The sequence below is a fragment of the Camelus bactrianus genome, chromosome 13 (assembly GCF_048773025.1).
Source record: "Camelus bactrianus isolate YW-2024 breed Bactrian camel chromosome 13, ASM4877302v1, whole genome shotgun sequence".
In the NCBI taxonomy this organism is placed as follows: domain Eukaryota; kingdom Metazoa; phylum Chordata; class Mammalia; order Artiodactyla; family Camelidae; genus Camelus; species Camelus bactrianus.
Genome location: NC_133551.1, coordinates 35,737,397 through 35,759,139, shown reverse-complemented (window position 1 = coordinate 35,759,139; position 21,743 = coordinate 35,737,397). Strand labels below are relative to the sequence as shown.

Genomic DNA, 21,743 nt, shown 5'->3' with positions numbered 1-21,743 from the left:
TCATTTTGGAAGCAGTAATTTTATTCTAACTTTGTCCTTGATGCTTAGTGTTAACAGTTAATGCAGCTGAAAATCTGGATTTGCAAACAGGATATAATTTATGATTCTGCTATTTCTAGTAAAAAAGTCAGAATGTGGTTCATTTTTTTATTAAACTGGTGAATTTTATCAGGCTTTGTGTTTAGTTCCCAGTGTTGTCTCTGAATGAGTCTTCCTATTTTGGACTGACAGTGGGCCCAGACCAAGTTTCAAGACAAATTATCACAGAAAAAGACTTTTGAGACCTTCTGTCTCGCCTGTTTTTCAGAAGTTTATTTCAGAGTCAGAAGCAGAAATGGTAGCAGGACTCCTAGAGCAGGAGAAATGTGAGCTGTAATTCCAACAGGGCAGCAAGGAACTGAAATTACCACAGGGACAGTAAGAGACAACAAGATGATATGCCAAGTTCAAACAATCAGCCAACAACTGATGGAGCATTTACCGCGTACAAAGCACTAGTGATGGGGATACAGCAGTGAACACAGACCTGTTAGCCCATTACTGGCGTCTAGAGAAATGAAGAAGAAGTAAGAAAAGTTAGGGGGAATCTTCTAGGCAGAGAAAACAACACTTGGGAAGACTGGGAGGTAGGAAGAACTATGGAGCCTGTAAATTACTCCTGGGTCTTGGACGTGTTCTGAGGCATCCTGTATATCTGTGCATCACTCCCAACGCCTGGTATAGTTGTTGTACACACAGAGATGAAAAACAGATATTTTAAAAATCAGTAATAAATGATGAACGCCAATGACTGTGATGCCACTGGATTAAGTGACCCTCCCAGAGCTGGCCTAGCTCTGAAACCCAGAACGTTAATATCTGATGTTTTATTTACTTTTAAAAATTTTTGGAGGGGAAGGTAATTAGGTTTGTTTATCTATCTATCATCTATCTATCTATCTATCTATTTCTTTAATGGAGGTACTGAGGGTTGAACCCAGTACCTCATGCATGATAAGCATGCACTCTACCACTGACTTGTACCCTCCCCCCCCTCAGAACATTAATATCTGCATTGGTGAAGTGTGAACCATGATATCCACTATACAGGATGCTATGGAAATATAATGAGATGATACATGGGAAAGCAGTTTTTTAAATGTGAAAGCATCATCAACACGTTCATTGTTCATCTTTGAAACAAATGGAGGGGTGGAAAGAACGTGGAAAAGAACAGCTTCAAGGAAGATTCTCCATTGGAAGGGGTCGGAATCCTGAGTATTTTCTTAGCTTTAGTTCTCAATAATATCAAAGCATGGAATGGGAATGTATCCAAAGCAAAAATAGCCACATCTGTGTTAATGTCAAAATCTCATAAACTGGACTTGGGAGAGAAAGAGAAAGCACTCAGACTGTCAGCTGGAGCAAAGGAATAGCCGTTCCCCATGACTGGAGCTCACAGGCCAGTGTACCCGAGATTCGTGCAGAAGAGAAGAAGGTGAGTAATTTTATTAAAGAACGTATTAATGATGCCAATCAGTGAGTTTGGGTAGATCCTCCACAGAATCAAACTTTTGTTTTGTTTATATGTTTATGTATCTACAGAGAGATCCATGTATTGAAATGAAACTTGTTAAAGCTTTGTTCGGTGGTTATGGGATGATATAGGAGAAACACATTATAACCTACAAAAATGTACAGAACTCTAAGAAACTGCTCTTATCTGTAATATTTTGATTGTTATACTGTTCCAGTGCCATTACAAACTCATGTGCAAGGCTTCTTAGTAACAGTCCTTTGGGAACTTTCACTAAATGGTCTTGAATGAAATCCAAGTCTCAAATTGCTTAAATGAATTGCACTCTTTTCTGAATGGTGTTGTAGTGCTGCTTCAGGATGTTAGATAATGCGATTGTGATCTGGCAGCTTTATTAATAAAGCCAAATAGGCCTTTATCTAGGATGATAAAAACAAATAGCACAGCGCTTTTTTTTTTTTTTTTTAATGACCATTGAGATAGCCTTGGGATAATGCCATGAATTTGAGTCTGGAGAAGAAAAATTAATTATTTGGAGAGGGAACACACTCCCATATTGTTTAACTTGCTTTTTACTAAAGTACTTAAAGTATGGGAAGCAGTCAGACTATAACGATGCTCATCTCATACAGTGAGCTTAAGTAAAAGGCTCTCAGGATGCCATTAAACATAAAAGCCACTCTCTCGTTAGGGCATTTCCATATTAAAGATCCTGTAGTATTATCAGTTAATGTAATGGTCATATTACACCAAGCATAGCAAATAGGTCTCAACTCCCCTGCCAATACTAATTGATGGGTAGTGGTTGCTGGGGGTACTTTGTTGAAAAAGACTATGATGGTAAAGCCAACTCTAAAGTAAAGAGCTTGGATGTATGTGTTTGAGGGTGGAGGTGAGGGTTAGCAGCTCCTATAAAAGTGATAGTCATGGCTCTGTATTAGGGGAAAGACTGATTAAGCACAGGCCTGAGGTTACACAGTTCCTCATTTATTTACTTGTTTATCCTTCACCTCGTGAAAAAAAAAAGACATGGAAAAAATACTGTAATATGAAGATAAAGAAATCAGAGCAAAAGGAAAGTAAGATCAAAAAGTATAATAAACATTTGGGTAAATAGTGCTGTCGGTGGACATTTAGGTTGTTTCCAATGTTCATAGCAGCACTATATACAATAGCCAAGACATGGAAACAACCTAAATGTCCTTTGACAGATGACTGGATAAAGAAGTTGTGGTATATTTATACAATGGAATATCATACAGCCATAAAAAAGAATAAAAGAATGCCATTTGCAGCAATATGGATGGACCTGGAGATTGTCATTTGAAGTGAAGTAAGCCAGAAAGAGAAAGAAAAGTACCATGTGATATCACTTATGTGTGGAACCTAAAAAAACACCACACAAATGATCTTATTTACAAAACAGAAGCAGATTCACAAACATAGAAAAAAAAACTTATGGTTACCAGGTGGAAAAGGGGATGAGAAGGGATAAATTGGGAATTTGAGATTTGCAGATACTAACTACTATTTATAAAATAGATAATAAGTTTCTTCTGTATAGCACAGGGAACAATACTCAATATCTTGTAGTAACCTATAATGAAAAAGAATATGAAAACAAACATACATGTATATGTATGTCTGAAACATTATGTTGTACACTAGAAATTGACACAGCATTGTAAACTGACTATACTTCAATTTTAATAAAGTAAAAAAAAAAGGTACAATAAATCCATTGAGAAATGCAAGCCACAAAATCGTGCACTCTTAGCAATGGGGACTTAACATCTGACTCTGAACTTGCTAATCGCCAAATTATAAATGCAAGTAATAATCATTTACATGATTCATATTGTTGAAAACATAAGGCAGGTCATACAAATAAAGTGTAAGGCAGACATTTGGGTGTAAAAGAACAGAAGTGCAACTAGAGGACATGAATTTAAATCCTAGCTCTGCTACTTAGTAGCCTTGCAACCTTCAGCAAGTTATTTACAGCAAGTTATTTAAACCTGGCTACCTCAGTGTCTTCGTTTGTAAAATTTGGATAGAGATGCTACTTCATGAATTGTTCTGAAGTTAAATTATGACGTGAGCATGCTCCTTATTTTCCCTTTGGTCACCTGGATCCATCTTGCTCACTTCTCTGCCCTGCAGACTGCACCACCAGGCTCCCTTTGCCCTCTGGCTCCCTGTTCTGCTCAGCCAACAAGGAGAGCCAACAACCTCTCCCCACCTCTTCAGTGCCAAGAGTCGAATGGTAGCTGGTCCTTTAATAACTACAGCTCCTGTTGGGCAGCTGCCTTCCGGAGCACCGACTCTCACCCAGCTCCAAGACTGATGCTTCCTCTTGTTCTTTTAGGCCTAAGAAGAGTCACAGCTTCGTGTTGTTGCTATCCCTGGGCACCTCAGGGTCATTTCTTGGTTTCCCCAACTCCATTCATACTCCTGTAAGTAGTCTCTTCATTCAATTCTCACCAGAATCCAGTGTGAGCATATATTCTGTTTCTGGCCAGGGCCCTGATGGAGACCATGAATCTTAATAACAAATGGAAGGGAGGCAGGAATAGAGTCAATTTTTGAGCCCGTACTGCAGGCCAAGCACAGAACCGGTCACTATTTATAGCAGATATTCAGTAAGTGCTGATAGATCTGAAGTAAGGGGTATGAGACAGGATAAAGGAGAACAGAATTTGCCAGAATTTGAGACACAAGACTCTGATCCTTTCCATCAGTTGACCTCCTTTCTCCAAAGTGGAATGTCAACAGAAGAAAGAGGGAGAATCAGTATTAATCAGCCCATGTAGCCTGAACAACAACAAAGTGCTGGCAGACGTAAAGTATTGTGCCAGGTTTCAACAAATCCAAAGAGAAATGGTGCAGCCAAGAGCAAGTATGTGATTTTGCTTTGTGCCATTTTAGGTACCTGTGGGTAGGGTGGAGGTGAATGGGCATAATATAATTAATGGAATGACTAGCGTGCTCACCTGCCTTGCTATTTTGGAATGATTTACAGTTTTCAAAGGATGTGCTATCAGAAAGGATGTATTTTGCCTCCTTTTCTCAAAAAAAAAAAACAACTTTAAGAATAATAAGCAATACAGAAAGTAACAAGTATCCATGAAGTGTACTCCAGCCCAGACAAAAAAAAGGTTCATGGGGACCCAGCAAATTCTGCTGTCGTCCTTAGAAACCACTAAAGGCAGATAATTCCAAGTGCTTCTTTTACTGAAGTATCTGACACATTACTGCAGTCAGGAGGGCATCTCATCCTCTTTACTGATAGAGATCTATTTTTTCCTCTCTGTTGACGCACACTTTTACAGGAGGGCAGAGATGTCTTAGATCCTTTGTGCACAAGTTGTCCCCAGTAACCAGACAGACCTTGCACAAAATAACCACAACGTAGGCGAGAACTCACAAAGAAAAAAGACGCATGAAGTGAACCGTCTAGCTTTTCTTTTCACCGTTTTCATCCTGTTTTGATTTTCAACATGTGCAAGTCATTCTGTTGCTATAAAACTGATTAAATGAAGTAAAAGAGCAAAGACCAAAAATGATGAAGTGAAGTTTTAATCCTGTACAGTTTTTTGGCATGATCAGCTTGATTATATTTGATATACACTTAAGAGTTTTGAGTTTCAGATGGAACTTTTCTTAAAAACTGTTCATGCGTCCCAGATGTGACCTAGTTTCGTTCTGGGAAATGGATGCTGAGTGTTGCACAGGCAAGTCAAACAGACAGGGCTATTTTAGGAGCCTTTAATGTAGTATATTTACAGGAGCCAAATATGTGTTTCCAGCTGGCCAGGGAGAATCTTCATTGAGCATGTACTATGGACTAAGTGCAGGACTGTGAACACAAAGGACTGGGCCTGATCTTGAGGAGCTCATAAGCTAGGCAACAAACATGACACGCTGTAAAAGAAAGCAAATGTAAAAGTAAAGCCAAAGCATAACACATGCAAATATTAGAAGCTGGAGAAAGGTAGAGAAGCACTACATAAAATGTAGCCAGTGTCTGTCTGTCTGTCTGTCTTTTTTTTTTTTTTTTTTTTGTCTCAGGAGAGTTAAAGGAATGTTTCACAGAAGAGGTAGAATCAGAGCAAATTCTAAAGTTGTAACTGTGCTTTGGAAGTTCTCTGCAGTTAAGAAATGACCTATTTATGGACCAGTGGGTTTATGGTTCACTTGGATTGATGATAAAACAGATGGAAAGTGCTTAGGATAAGGTTGGGCATAAAGTAAGAATAATTAAGTGCTTTCTCTCTCCTCTTGTATTTTTTAAATTGAGGTAAAATTCACAGAACATAAAATGCAGCATTTCCATCATTTTATTTTTCTGTTTCTTATTGAAGTATAGTTGATTTATAATGTTGTTAGTTTCTGGTGCACATGTACTATATATATATATATATATATATATATGTATGTATGTATATATATACACACACACACACACACAGTCTTTTTCCTATTTTTTTTATCATAGTTTATTACAAAATATTGAATATAGTTCCCTGTGCTATACATTAGGACCTTGCTGTTTATCTGTTTTATATATATAGTAGTTTGTATCTGCAAATCCCAAACTCCTAATTCTTCCCTCCCCACTCCCTTTCCCCTTTAGTAACCATAAATTTGTTCCCTATGTCTGTGAGTCACCCTTTCCATCATTTTAAATTGTACAATTCAATAGTGTTTACACAATGTTTTACAAGCATAACCATTATCTAATCTCAGATTACCTTCATCCTCCTCCAAAGAAATGCTGTGCCCATTGACCAGTCATTGGCCATTCCCCTCCCCCTCTAGCACCTAGCAATGACGAATCTGCCTCCTGTCCCTGTGGATTTGTCTGTTCTGGGCATTTCATGTAAATACAGTCATACGATACCTGTGGCTTCTTTCACTTAGCATAACGTTTCCAAGGTTCACCCAAGTATTAGCATGAATCAGTACTTCCTTCCTTCATCTAGCTGAATCCCATCATACGCAAAATACCATGTTTGGTTGTCGATTCATCTGCTGGTGGACACTGGGTTGATTCTACCTTTTGGCTATTGTGAATACTATTGCTATGAACATTTGCATACAAGTTTTTCTTTAAACACTTGTCTTCAATTCTTCCGGGTATATACCTAGGAGTGGGATTGCGAGGTCATATGCTAATTCAATATTTAACTTTTTGAGGAACTACCAAGCTGTATTTCCACTGTGGATGCACCATTTTACATTATTACCAGCAATGTATAAGGGTTTTAATTTCTCCATACATCACCAACACTTGTTATTTTCTGTTTTGTTTTGTTTTGTTTTTGCCTGTAGCCATCCCAGTGGAGGTGAAAGTGGTATCTTGTGGTTTTCATTTCTATTTCCCTAGTGACTGATGATTTTGAGCATCTTTATATGAAATATCTTCCATTAAAATATCTTCTTTGGAGAAAGCCTTTTCAGATACTTTGCCCATTTTTAAATTGGATTGTTTGATCTTTTTGTTGTTGAATTGTAAGTTATTTATACATTATGGATACAAGTCTCTTAACAGATAGATGATATGCAAATATTTTCTCCCATTCTGTAATTGTCTTTATTTAACAGATAATGTCCTTTGATGAACAAAAGTATTTTTTTTTAATTTCTCTAATGTCTGAGTTATCTATTTCTTCTTATGTTGCTTGTGTTTTTGATATTATATTTAAGAAACCATTGCCTAATCCAAGGTCATCAAGATTTATACCTATGTTTCCTTCCAAGAGTTGTACAGTTTTAGCTGTTCCATTTAGGTCTTTGATTCATTTTGAATTGATTTTTTATATGCTGTGAGGTAGAGATCCGAATTCATTCTTTTGTGGATATTCAGTTGTCCCAGCACCATTTGTTGAAAAGATTATTCTTTCCCTCATTGAATGGTCCTGGTACCTTATCAAAAATCAAATAACCACACGTGGCTGGGTTTATTTCTGGACTGTGAATTATATTCCATTGATCTATACATCTATCCTTATGGTAGCACCACAGTATTTTGGTTATGGTAGCTTTGTAGTAAGTTTTTAAATAGAGAAGTATGAAGAATTTTGTTCTTCTTTTTCAGTATTTTGGATATTGGTATCCCTTGCAATTACAGATGAATTTTATAATCAGCTTGTCTAGTCTTCAAAAAGACAGAATTTGATAGAGATTGAATTGAATCTATAGATCAATTTGAAGAATATTGCCTCTTATCAATATTAAGTCTTCCAAATTATGAATATGGAATATCTTTCCATTTATTAAAGTCTTCTGTAATTCTTTCAAAAATGTTTTTCACATTCAGTGTACAAGTCTTACACCTCCTTGGATAAATTTATTACTAAGTATTTTATTCATTTTGATGCTATTTTAAATTGAACTGTTTTAGTCTTTTTTTTTCAGATTGCTCATCATTGGTGTATAAAAATACTATTATAAGATTTTTACATGTTGATCTTACTTCCTGCAACTTTGCTGAATTCCTTTATTAGCTCTGTGATATATATGTATTTTATGTCATCTGTGAATGGAGGTAGGTTTGCCTGTTCCTTTTCAATTCAGATGCCTTTTACTTCTTTTTTCTGGGCTTGTTGCCCTGCCTTCCAGTACAATGTCGAATAGAAGTGACAAGAGCAGACATTCTTGTCTTATTTCTGATCTTGGCAGGGGTAGGGGAGTCGGGGTGGGGATCTTTCATTCTTTCACATTGAGTGGGATTTTCTTTCATGGCCTTACCATATTGAGCAGTTGCCTTCTATTCCTAGTTTTCTGAGTAATTTTATCATGAAAGATTGTTGAATTTGAATTTTTGTCTATTTCTTTTCTGCATCAATTGAGATGACTGTGTGAATTTTTACTTTCCTTCTGTTAATATGGTGTAATAGATTGATTCCTTTCTATATGTTGAACCACTCTTGCACTCCTGGGATAAGAATCCCACCTGGTCATGAGGTGTAATCCTTTTAATACGATGCTGGATTTAGTTTGCTAATATTTTGTCGAGGATTTTTGCAAATATATTCATAGGTGTATTGACCTATAGTTTTCTTTTCTTGTGATGTCTCTGTTTGGTTTTGATATTAGAGTAATGCTGGCCTCATTGAATGAGTTAGGAGGTGTTCCTTCCTTTTCTATTTTTTGGGTGAATTTGAGAAGGATTGATATTATTAAAAGATTTGGTAGACTCTGCCAGTGAAGCCATCCAGTCCTGCATTTTTCTTTTTTGGATGCTTTGTTTATTGATTCATTCTCCTTGTTTTTAGGTCTATTCAGATTTTCTATTCCTTCTTGATTCAGTTTTGGTAGTTTGTGAGTGTGTAGCTTGTGCGTTTTGAGTAACTTGTTCATTTCATCTAGATTATCTAATTTGTTGGTATTACAAACATTTACAGTATTCTTTTATAACCATATTTATTTCTATAAAGTCAGTAGTAAATTTCCATTTCATTTTTTTAAATTTTAGTAATTTGAATCTTTTTTTCTTGCCTAGTAGAACTAAAGGCTTGGCCATTTTGTTGATTTTTTTTTAAAGAACCAACTTTTATTTCGTTTATTCTGTCATTTTTCTATTTTCTGTTTCACTGATCTCTACTCAGACCTGCACTATTTCTCTTCTGCTTGCTTTGGATTTAGTTTTCTCTTTCCTTTGCTACTTTCTTAGTAAAATTAGGTTATTAAGATTTTTTTTTAATATAGGTATGTAGAACTATAAATTCCCCTCCAACCACTGCTTTAACTGCATCCCATTAAGTTTTGGTGTGTAATTTTCTTTTTAACTCATCTCACAGTACCTTCTAATTTCTTGTGATTTTTTTCTTTGACCCATTGGTTGTTTAAGAGTATGTTGGTTAATTTCCACATATTTGTGAATTTGCCATTTCTCCTGTTTTCTTCCTTCCTTCCCACCTTCCTTCCTTCTTTCTTTCTTTAAAAAGGATTTTTTTATGTGTCATAGAACAATAAATATGAGATCTACTCTGTTAACAAACTTCAAGAGCACAGTACTGTAATGTCATATGTTAATTATAGACAGAGTGTTGTACAGCAGGTTTCTAGAACTTAATCATATTGCATAACTGGAACTTTATACCTATTGAACAGCAACACCCCATTTCCCCCTCCCTCCAGCCCCTGACAATCACCATTCTATTCTCTGTTTCTAAGAGATTGACCATTTAAGATACCTCCTGTAAGGGAAATCAATCAGTATTTATCATTCTGTGACTGGCTTATTTCACCTAGCATAATACCCTCCAGGTTTATCCATACTGTCACAGATAGAAGAATTTCCATTTTTTTTAAGACTGAACAGTAATCCATTGTATGTATACACCACATTTTATTCACTCATCTTCTGATAGACATTTAGGTTGTTTCTATATGTTATTTATTATGAATAATGCTGCAGTGAACATGGGAGTATATGTATGTCATTGTGATTCTGATTTCAATACTTTTCAATATGTACACCAAGTGGGATTTCTGGATCATATGGTAATTCTAATTTTAATTTTTTTGAGGAATCTTTATACTATTTTCCATAAAGGCTGCACTATTTTAAATTTTACATGTACCAAAATTGTATGAGTTCTAATTTCTCCACATCCTCACCAACACCAACATTGTGTGTGTATGTGTGTGTATACGCATACATACATATACACTCTATGTTATATAGTGTATATGTTGTACATATATAATGTATATGTATGTAATGTATATATACATTGTACTATATATATACACACATTGTATATAGGATATACTATCCTAACAGGTATCAGGTGTTAGGTGGTATCTCATTGTGGTTTTGATTTGTATTTCTCTGATGATTAGTGATGCTGAGCATGTTTTCATATACCTATTGGCCATTTGTGTGTCAGTTCACTTTCTTTGCCCATTTTTTAGTCAAGTTATTTGTTTTTCTGCTGTTGAGTTGTAGGAGTTCCTCGTATATTTTGGACACTAATCCCTTATCAGATACATGGTTTTAAAATATTTTTCCCACTCTATCGTTTGTCTTTTAACTCTGTTGTTAAATTGTTTCCTTTGCTGTGCAGGAGCTTTTTAGTTTGATTGCTTGTGTAATTTTGCTTTTGTTGCTTGTGTTTTTGGTGTCTGATGCAATGCAAGAATCATTGTCAAACCCAATGTCACGAGCGTTTCTTCTATGTTTTCTTCTAAGACTTTTACAGTGATTTCTCATTTTATTCCACTGTGGTCAGAGAGGATAGTTTGTATGGTGTCAGTCTTTCAAAATATATTGAGATTTAGTTTGTGGCCTAATATATGGTCTTTTGCAGAGAATGTTCCATGCGCATTTGAGAAGAATGTGTATTCTGCTTTTGTTGGGTTCAATGTTCCTTATATGTCTCTTAGATCTAGCTGGCTCATAATGTTGTTCAAGGCTTCTATTTTGCTGTTGATCTTCTGTCTAGTTGTTCTACCCATTATTGAAAATGCTGTATATAAGTGTCCTACTATTATTGTTGAACCATCTGTTCTTCCCTTTGTCAGTTTTTGCTTCACATATTTTGGGGCTCTGTGTGTTTATACTTTATGTATCTTCTTGATGGATTGATCCATTTATGTAATGCCTTCTTTGTCTGTTATAACATTTTTTCTTAAACTCTGTTTTGTCGGGTATTACTATAGCCAATCCAGCGGTTTTTTGGTTACTGTTTGCATGGAATCTTTTTTTCACATCCCTTAATTTTCAGACTAGCTTATCTTTGAATCTAAAGAGAGTCTCCTATAGACTGCATATGGTTGGATCATGGTTTTTAATCCATTCTGCCATTTTTTTGCCTTTTGATTGGAGTTTTAATTTCATTTACATTTAATGTAGTTAAGGAATACTCTATTTTGTATATATTCTCTGTTGTCTTATATTTTTCTTGTTTCTTAATTCTTTGATTACTTCCTCCTTTTGTGTTAAATATGTATTTTCTAGTATACCATTTTGATTCCTTGCTCATTATTTTCCTATACATTTTTAAGTTATTTTCTTAGAGGTTGCCCTGGAGATTACAATTAACATTTTAATTTTTAGCAATCTGGTTTGAATTAGTATCAACTTAGCAATAATTAAGTAAAAAATGTTTGCTCCTGTACGATTCCATCTTTCCCTTTGTGTTGTTATTGTCATAAATTATTTTTATACAGGTGTACCCATCAACCATAGACTTAAAATTATTATTTTTGCAGTTTTCTTTAAGTCAGGTAGGAAAAACAAGGAGTTACAAAGTAAAAATACATTAATATTGACTTTTTATTTACTTATGTTTATTTCATATCTGTTTACCTTTACTGCTTCTCCTATGTTTTTTACCTTTCCTTCTCATTCATTCCATTGTTCCTTTGTTCACTCTGTCCTTGTTTCTTATTTTCATTTCTAGAACATTGGTAGAAAAAAAGAGAAATTTGTATTTTAATATTATCCTAAATTGGGAAGCTTATAATGTTCCTGGTGATTAATCCTTTCTCTTATCTTTGCCACTTACATGGTGTGTTGCAAATATGTCTCTGTGTTATTTATTTGCCTTTTTCTTACACAAGCCCAGCATCCCCAGTTAGATGGCAAGTGTAGTAAGGAAGAACACTCTCTGCCTTATATTTCTCCACATTTTCAGTGTCAAAGGAAATGTCCTATCTATAGGAGATACTTAATATGTGGTTGTTGATGTCCTAAATAGCCTGCCTCCTTTCTTCAGGCAGGCAAGCTACTATAATCCCCATCAACAATAAGAAAACTGAGACCCAAGAGAGTTCAGGAACTTGACCAAGGTAATAATAAGAAGGGGAGAAAAGCATGTTCTTCTGGGCTTTGTACCCAGCATTGATTTTCAGGCAGCTTGCCTTAGTTATCTCTGACAAGCCTGCAACAAGCTTTCCCACCACTAGCACCAACTTCTGGCAACAGGCAGTACTTGTAATGAATATCCGACTGAGACAGCATTCAGTTTGAGATGCCTATCTGTTCCTTTTGAATCAACACTGAAAGCAAATGAAATAGAATTGTTTCCCACAGACTTCCTGAGCAGTAGAGAGAAACATTTGAACCTTATTCTCAACTGAAGGACAGTATTTGTGAGGGTGGCTGTGCCTACGAGTCACAGTGAACAACTTCAAGTAAAACTGGGAACGCAGCATGACCATAGTTCGCTCTTCTCAAAGCTTGTCTTCTCAGCCCACAGACCTCCTTGCTTAGTCTGGGGAACAGCATGGGGTAGTAGATGAGGCTTTTTGTGTCAAAAAAGAAGTTTTAGTTCTGGGCTCTCTGCCATCCACAGTGCAACTTTGAACAAGTTGTTTCCTCATTTGCAAAAATAAGGATAGTTGCAAGGATTAATCTGAATTGTGTATGTGGTGGTGCCTGGAATAGAAGAAATTAATGTTGACTTTCTTTCCATCTATAGGCCCCTCTCAATTCTCCACTGTCGCCAACCCTCCCTTCACATTATCCAGTGTCCTCATTCTCTCTTCTTCCAATCCCTCATAAAATAAATGGGCTAATAAACATTATCACCTGAAGTGTAAATGGCTATTAGGTTCAATATTTTGGTTTTTACTGGAGTGTTATTATTTTAACACAGGACTAAAATCCAATGTCCAAGGGATGAAATTATAATTAAGAAATGTAACCTGCTTTGGTCACAGAAATTCAGCCTTACTAACCAGAATTCCCCATAAAATGGAGCAGGGCTTCTTTGAGAAATGGCTGGTTCCAGGATAGGGGCAGGAACGTACAAAGGGAACCTGGAACATCAACGTCTTGTATCTGGAAGTGCTGAAAAAATAGCAAAAGTGCAGAAAGGACACACAACCCAACTTGACAGGGTCCCCACGGGTTCAACTGGGGACACCTTGATTATTTAAAAAATGGTAACAAGAATTGATTGTATCATATTGAATAAAAATACACTTATGAGTCTATATTTATACTTTAAAAGTTAAAGGTGGGTGTGGAGAGAAGAGGAAAAACCTTTTTTAAAAAAACAGAATAATGTTAGCTAACAGATGTAAAAGGAATAATGGAAGAAGAAAACCACCATTTTGTGATCACCATGTGTAATTATTATTAATTAATTATTATTAATTCAGGCAATAATTAACAATGGATGCTAAAAGCATTTGGTGACAAACTTTCAAGGAACCACATATTTACAGAGTCTCAAATTATTTAGTAATTATAATGGAAAATATCTTTAAAACGGAGAAATCTGGCCATCACTCTCCTAACCAAATGATAAAATTTAACATCTCCCATAAATGGACAGTCCAGTGTCATGTTCCTGCCAATGTGATGCACTGAGCTCACAACATAAGCTCTACTAAAAATGGTTAAACCAATCTGATCATGAGAAAACAATCTGATAAATCTTTCTGGACTCGATTATTCAAAAATGTTGCTCTCGTGAAATATCACACACACATACACACAGGCCGGAGGACTGACCTAGATGAGAGGAGACTAAAGCAACATGGCAGTAAACACAATGCATGATCGTTGATTCCTGGATTTTTGGATGCCAGAAGAGGGAAAATAATTGGGGACAATTAGGTGCATTTAAAGAAGAATTGCTTATTAAATAATAATATTGTACCAGTGTTAAGTTTCCCAAGTGTGATAATTATATGTGGTTATGTAAGAGAATGTCCTTATTCTTAGAAGATTTATGCTGAATTATTTAAGGGTAAAGGTTAATTATTTTGGTTACTATTGAAATATATATATATTTATGGACAGGAGAGAGAGAGAATGAATATGACAACTATAAGCTAAAAAAAAATTTGAACATTAAAAAACACTCAAGAGTAGGCCAGTTAGGAGACCAGAGACATGACAACTACTCAACGTGTAATATTAATCCAGATCCTAATTAGTTCAAGGACATTATTGAGGCAAAACTTGACTGAGGTCTGAGAATTAGATGTATCAATGTTAATTTCCTTATTTTTTGGTAGTATTGTGCTCATACAGATGATGTCCTTATTTATAAGAAATAAATGACTCAGAAAAAAAAAAGAGTAGACCAGTTATTTAATCCAAATAACTGCTTAATTATCCTTCGGAAAAATCATATGACGTTTATAGGAAAAACTGTATTCGATATAGTAGGTCAAACTTGTTTTCAAACAAAAAATGTACAAAGCTCAATCCATTCAAGGTCTCTCAGTCATCTCTTGTAGTCACTCGCCTCCAGTCAGCAGATTCTCCAGTCAGCAACAATTCATTTCACTCACAGAGACACGATGGCTTCACTTGCCTCACAGCGTTGAACAAAAAGAATCTTGACTGCCTGAGGAAATATTTCAGCAGCAAAGGAAAATACAGAAACAATAATGACTGAAGAACTGTACATGCTATATTTTATTTTGCAATGGTTATATTTTAAAAAATCAGTTCTTACCACAAAACACACGGACACACACACACACACAAACACACACACAAGAACACAAGGAAATTTTTGGAGGTGGTAGCTATGTTTAGAATCTTGGTTTCTTTGATGGTGTCATGAGTATACACCGGTGTCCAAACTCATCAGTATGTATGTATTCGATGTGCACAAATTTTTGTATATCAATTATATGTCAATGAGGCTTAAAAAAATTAGTTCTGATCTCCCCTAGGAGAATTCTCCTCTTCACACCTGGAAAGAAATGTTCTAAAGTATGCGATTTATTTGTTATATGATCAGTTTCTTCATCTGTAAAATAAAAATTAAAAGTGTTATCTATCTTGTCAGATTGTTGAGGACACGCAAATTAGCCAAGATGAAGCACTTAGAATAGTGCAAGGCACCCACGCTATACATTGTAGCTGTTAGTAGTATTGTTGTTGTAGTTCTTTATAGCCTCAGGATCTGCCACAGGTCTTTCCTAGCATTTCTTTTGTTTGTACAGCCCAACTTGTTATTGCTCATAGTTAGATAGCACCCCCCCACCCCGCCTTCTTCTGTCCTTAAATGATCCGATAAATTTCTTTTAGCATTTTGGTATTTTAAGATGCATTATATTTTAAGTTATATTATCTAACACGTGGAGAATGAGCAACATATTACATTTCCTCAGGCAAAAATCACTTTAATGTATTTTCAATTGGTAAACACGTGGAAGTTTCAGAATGCTATGTTTAGCCATGATGGTTTCAAAGATAATTTTCTCAAGCTATAATAAAATATAAACAGTATTCCTAACACAGTGATCCATGTCATTCTTGGAAATCACACTCTTATTATTATTTCTATGAACCTTGTCTTGTGAATGTGATCGTATTCATTTTCCATTTTTATAATGTAAATTAAAGAACTTCTCATTTTAAAATATTAATTATCAATATCGTTGAAAACAACAGGAGGTACCATGGGTAGTTAAACTGTAAAGTTAGATTTTGCTTGCTTTTTAGAGACAAACATCTGTGGATTAAGTGATTAGCCACTATGTGTCTGTGTTTAGATTTTATTTTAAAAATCTGCTTACGTGGATTAGAAGGATTTTTGTATGGAAGAAACAGGTCACCAGCAGAATGAGGAATAAGGATCATCTCTTTTAACAGAGCGTAAAATGATGACATGTCTTGTGATTCCCTTAGAGAAACTGAGACAGAAATTACAGGGGGGATTTATATGTTTAAGTGATACTTTAGGCTGGTTACATTATCAGTACATTTTACTAAATGTTTATTTTGGTTACCTGTTGTTTTTAGGTTTTGGAAAATTTTGTTTTTGAAAACATATCTTGCTGTTAAAGTTTCTTTCTCATCTCAGTTCCTTAGGATAATATAAAATAATTATGTCCAGTTTTATTTGACTTAGCACTTTGGGGTGAGTTTAAATTATGCTTAATAAATGAAATGGTTATATTTATTTTCACTCAATAAATGACAAACTAAACATTCCTTCCCATCAGTTTAAAAGACTATTGATAACATCACGTGCATTGTGGTTAATCTTTTGTAGCTTTTGTTCCCCCAGGAACCCCAGTCATAATTCCTCCGAGGCAGCGTTTGTCTAGTTATTTGACACCAAGCTCCTATGTGAAATTATAACAGTGTGGAACTACAACTCCTTTTCCATTTTGGCACCTTCTCAATGCAAGAGCCAAGGATGCTAACATTCTTACTCTGTGACCATTTTAAGTTTGTGGTTATGATTCTATTGACCCAGTTTGCAGCATTATCTATCCATGCTTTTTCTGAAACCACACTTTACCATTCTGAGTGATGCCACCCCCATCTCCACCCAAAATGATGTGGGCATTACTGCTGCTTAGAGGATACTGTGATGTGATGCCCAGATCCCAACATGTGGGAGTGCTGTTGGCAGACAGCCATCAGCCATCAGTCTTTGTGAACTCCCTTGGCTGTCATGTCCTTTCCAAGACAGCCCGCATCCAAGAACTCATCAACATGGAGGCATAAAGACCAAGACCCTTCATCCAAATTTGGGCAGCTTGGAAGGGCCAGTCCCCGGGGGTTGGTAGGGACTTTCACTAGGACTGAACCACAGCCGGCTTTTTCCCTCTGCACACTTCTGCTTCCTTTCCTTCCCTTCTACGGCTGTTATTCCCAAGAGCATTTCTTAACAAACTGCCTGCGTGCTAATCTCCATCTCAGAGTCTACTTCCAGCAGTTTTTTTTTCTTACAGTGTAAATTTAAAGTCCCTTGCATTGAAGATGTACAAACATCAGTGACAGAGATGCCTTCACCCTTGATTCGAACTTGAACTTGGCTTGAACTTCTCCATGGACAGCTCAACAGGTTAGTGATAACATCACTTGTAAGCACGGAACTAAAATGTATTAAAAGGCAGTTTCATTAAGTGATATAAAAGTTATTCAACTAAAGTCTATAAAAGCCCCAGGAGCAAAATTCTCAGTGTCATGTACAGTCTCCAAATGAGTATTAATTTCATAACAAGAATCAGTTCCTGGCCAGTGTGAAGTATTCCCTTCTATACACAGTGGGGGTAGTCACATCCTTGATCCCCTTTGTCCACTCTCTACCTCAGTAGTCACCAGGGCTGAAAATACCCGGGGATGAAGTCTATCCTAACCCCATCACCCGAAAGTTCAGACCCTCTGTGTGCCCAAGTCAATTATGTCCAAGACTGTCTCTTTATCAGAAAGCTAAAGCTCACCCACCGTTAGTGTTTGGGATTAGTCTTGCTTCCCTAAACCCAGTACAGTATTTAATAGAGCTAGGCACTTGCACCAACTGTGATCACAGGCCTAAGAACTAGAAGCCATTTTAAAAATGTCGATTTTTGTCATCATCTCTGTTCCCTCGGGCTCTGCCTAGGGCTTGTAAGTCCCCTTTGCTTGGACATTCTTATTCCAAAGCTCCCAGATTCTGAAAACTGTCACAATCTAGAAGTGTCTCTTGTTGCACTTAACTGACTGTGGATCTTGATGCTGATCGGATGCAGATCCTCTGTGTGGGGGCCCAAAACTTTGCTTCAGGAATGAATGTGTTGCTGGTGAGCTCCGCCAGACTGTTTGCTGCTGACATGGTCGCTCTGCTAGAATGGCAGCTCTTTCTAAATGTCTAGATCTGTGCCTGTCCAGACCAGGGTTCTCTTCTAGCTAGTGTCCACCCTCAGCCATGCCAGGTATCTAGATATCAGCAGGTAAGACCTTAGACTTCTCCATTTTTTCACTCTGTTACTTGTATGTGCAAGGCACAGATTTCCTCTTTGCAAGTAAAGCCTACTACAGTTCTTTTTAAGGTACCAAATCAGGGATTCTCTCCTTTTATCACAAATCTACTTACAGGCCAGTTCAGAGCTTAAAATCTTATCTTGACTTGTCTTTCTCTTAAAATTTTTTTGTTTTATTTTAAAAAGGTAATACTAGTTCATTTTGGTAAAATAGGAAGATAAAAAATTAATAATAACCACTGTGAATAACCTCTACCAATATTTTAATATATCATCTTTGTTTTTTTTTAAATGAGGGCAGACACATACAGACACACACCTTAAGACATACATACAGTGTAAATAATAGCTAAAATAGATTGAGCAACTATTATGAGCTAGGATTTCTGTTAGGCATTTTATATGCATTTGGTCTTCACCGCAACCATGTGAGATTATGTGACCAGAACTGCTGTTTTTGTTTTTGTCTGCAGGCATCCATCTCCCCTACTCCATCTGCATGTGGCAACTGCCCCATAATTTCGACTTGGGTCTGCAGTCCTGGTGGGGCACGCAGTCCAGGTGTTTTATCCTCTTCTGACAAAGGGTTGGACACATAGCCCATGACTGACCAATCAGATGCCCTTCCTGGAACATGAATCTTGAACAAAATGACTCGGAAAAACTTGCAACCATTTTATCATATTCATCTGGGTGGTGCTCTCCTGAAAAGACTTCCCATAGTTGTTGCTCCCTAGATCTGGTGAGCTGCTCTGGGACCTGCCCTTTCCCATGCGGAGTTCTTTAGATCTTTCTCTGAATTTGTGAGATTCCTATACCCTTGCAACAACATTGTTTTTCATAAAGTTACCAGCTTTGATTTCTCCAACTTACCACCAAAAAAAATCTCTAACCAAGAAATACAGAAGTATTATTGTTTACAGAGATTGAAACTGACTTACTGAGATTACGTGACTTGCCCAAGATCATCCAGGCAATATAAAGACATATCACTAAAGTTTCTGCTTAATTTTAATCAACTCTCTTCTCAGTCTCTCTATATAGATATATAGATGTGTGTGCTTTCTTATATGTATTCTTCCACAGTTGAGATACAGTTATATTCACAATTTTAATTATTTTCAGCCTTTAGTTTGCCACATGATACAATCACTGTAGAAAATTTCAAAATTACTGTAAAGTACAAAGAAGGTAAAACTTACCCATTATTCCAAAACCTAGATATTCAACATTACTATTCACACTTTTTGTTTATTTCCTTTAGCCTTTCTCTCATATACACATACATACACATGCACAGGCATACACAAATAGGGAGATATATATATATATGTAGAGAGAGAGAGAGAAAGAGAGAGGCATACTGTATGTACAGATTTGTATCATCACTTTTTAATTTTAATACTATTTTGTAAGCATTTTCCTGAGTAATTAAACTTCCTTCAAAATATTTTAAGAACTACAAGTTATTCATTGTATGGATATATCATAATGTAGTTAATCACTCCTCTTTTAGACATTTGATGGCTGTTTCTTTTTTTTTTTTTTTTGGCTTTGATAAATAGCACTGTAATCAACAACTTTGTTGGCATCTGACTTTCTTAGAATAGATTGTAGAAGTAAAATTATTGGCTTAAAGGCTTTGAATATTTGAAACGTTCTTGATATCTATTCTCAAAAACTTTTCAGAAAGATTGTGCCAATTTACAATTCCACAGCTAGTGCTTAAAAGTTAGTTTTATTCGATTCTCCAAATATGGATGCCAACTTTTAGAAATGAATGCCAATAGTTAGAAAATGACAACCTGCTTTGTCTTAGGTATTTCTTTTAATACTTTCTTTCCTGGTATAGTGTAATGGAAGCTAATTTTCTAATTAAAAATTAAAATTCTTGTTTCAGTTGTATATGAAAGTGCACTTCACTCTCTTCAACATTTTTTTGTTTTATTTCAATGATTCATGCCTTGCATTTTCTAAGTTTTCATATTTGTTTGAAATATTTGTGTTTCTTCTCTGAATTCATGACATGTGCTTTACATATTTTCCCATGGGATCTAGGATCATGAAGTGAACTGGGCATCCTTCCCTGAGGATCTGTTCTGTTTGTTCAAAGCCCAGAAGGACAATTCAATTGCCCCTTAGGTACTCTTAAATATTTAGAGTAGTTTAATCACCTGTGGCACTTAGTGATAAGTGTTCTCATACACTTCTAAGCATATATGATTGTAGTAACTCATATTTGCAAAGGAGTTTTCAATTCTACATCTATTATCAATTTTGCCCCTGTGAGGTGGGCAGGTCAGCATCTTTAGCATTATTAAGAATGTGGAGGTTGGGTTCCACAGGTGAAAGCTGTCAATAGCTACTTGGGAGCCAGGTCAAGATTCAGACCAGGTCTTCAATTCCTACATGTTTTGCTTTTCCTTAAGTCATATTACTAATGTTGCTAGTGTCCAGAAATATAAAATGATTCCACACAGGGTAAGAAAGTTCTGGAATAATGTTAAGGGACCCAATTGCAAATGCATGTACTGTATTTTTAGAATGATAACGATTTACATTTGGGGACTTTTAATTGCAGTCATCCATCAGTTTTAAACTTTCAATGTCTAAATATAAAGATTCAGTAATATGAATGAGCCAGCTGCATTTTTACACAGTGCATGAACTGATGAGTTTATGAATGAGTTAAGAGATGAAAATCAACAGCAAGAGTAATAATATTCCGGCCCACTTCAATAGCCTAAGCTATACCTCAGAAAGTTTCCAATTTTACACCACTCCTCCCCCAAGAACATTCTCAGAAAAGACAGGTTTTCAATAGCTACAGGAAAATAGGAAGCACTGTACATTGATATCGTCCATTTTTTTAATTTAAGTATAGTCAGTTACAATCTGTCAATTTCTGGTGTACAGCATAAAGTCCCAGTCATGCACATATATACATATATTCATTTTCATAGTCTTTTTCATTAAAAGTTACTACAAGATATTGAATATAGTTCCCTGTGCTATACAGAAGAAATTTGTTTCTTTAATCTATTTTTATATATAGTGATTAACATTTGCAAATGTCAAACTCCCAAATTTATCCCTTTCCTCTTCCATATTTTTTGAAACCTAAAGGATTATTTCATTTTTCATTTTCCTGCCTGAAAATAGTCTTCCCTTTTGCCCCATATAAAATTGAACTGTCCATGGTTTGTGATCTTGTGAGAGCTTAATTTAAGCAGCTTTATGGTACTTTTCCCCCCATGGTAAACACATTTCTTTGGCATATCTGCAAATTAAAAAATCCTTTTCCAATGAGTGCCTAGAAAAAAATCAGTTCTCCCTATCTCGAGTGGTTTTTATTTATGGGTAGGATCTATTTCTGCAGACTTTATGGAAGCAGAACGTGTGTCTCCACAGGTGTAGCCAGGAGCTGCCCTACCCGCGAGGAGGGAGGCGGGAAGATGCCCCAGTCCGCCCTTCATACCCTTGGACCCGGATGCCGCTTCTGCCCTTGGAGCTGCGCGAGCTTCGGCCTCTCCAACAGCCCGTCGCG

General features: G+C 36.1%; 1 long non-coding RNA gene across 1 annotated transcript; it reads left to right on the top strand.

Annotated features, from left to right (window-relative positions):
* The first annotated feature begins 204 nt into the window (after nucleotides 1-204).
* Nucleotides 205-21,740, top strand: LOC123615283 (uncharacterized). Its single transcript, XR_006722880.2, has 5 exons — nucleotides 205-1,477; nucleotides 3,885-3,972; nucleotides 17,186-17,298; nucleotides 18,670-18,938; nucleotides 21,608-21,740. It is a non-coding gene; the product is annotated as an uncharacterized LOC123615283 (long non-coding RNA).
* The last annotated feature ends 3 nt before the right edge of the window (nucleotides 21,741-21,743 follow it).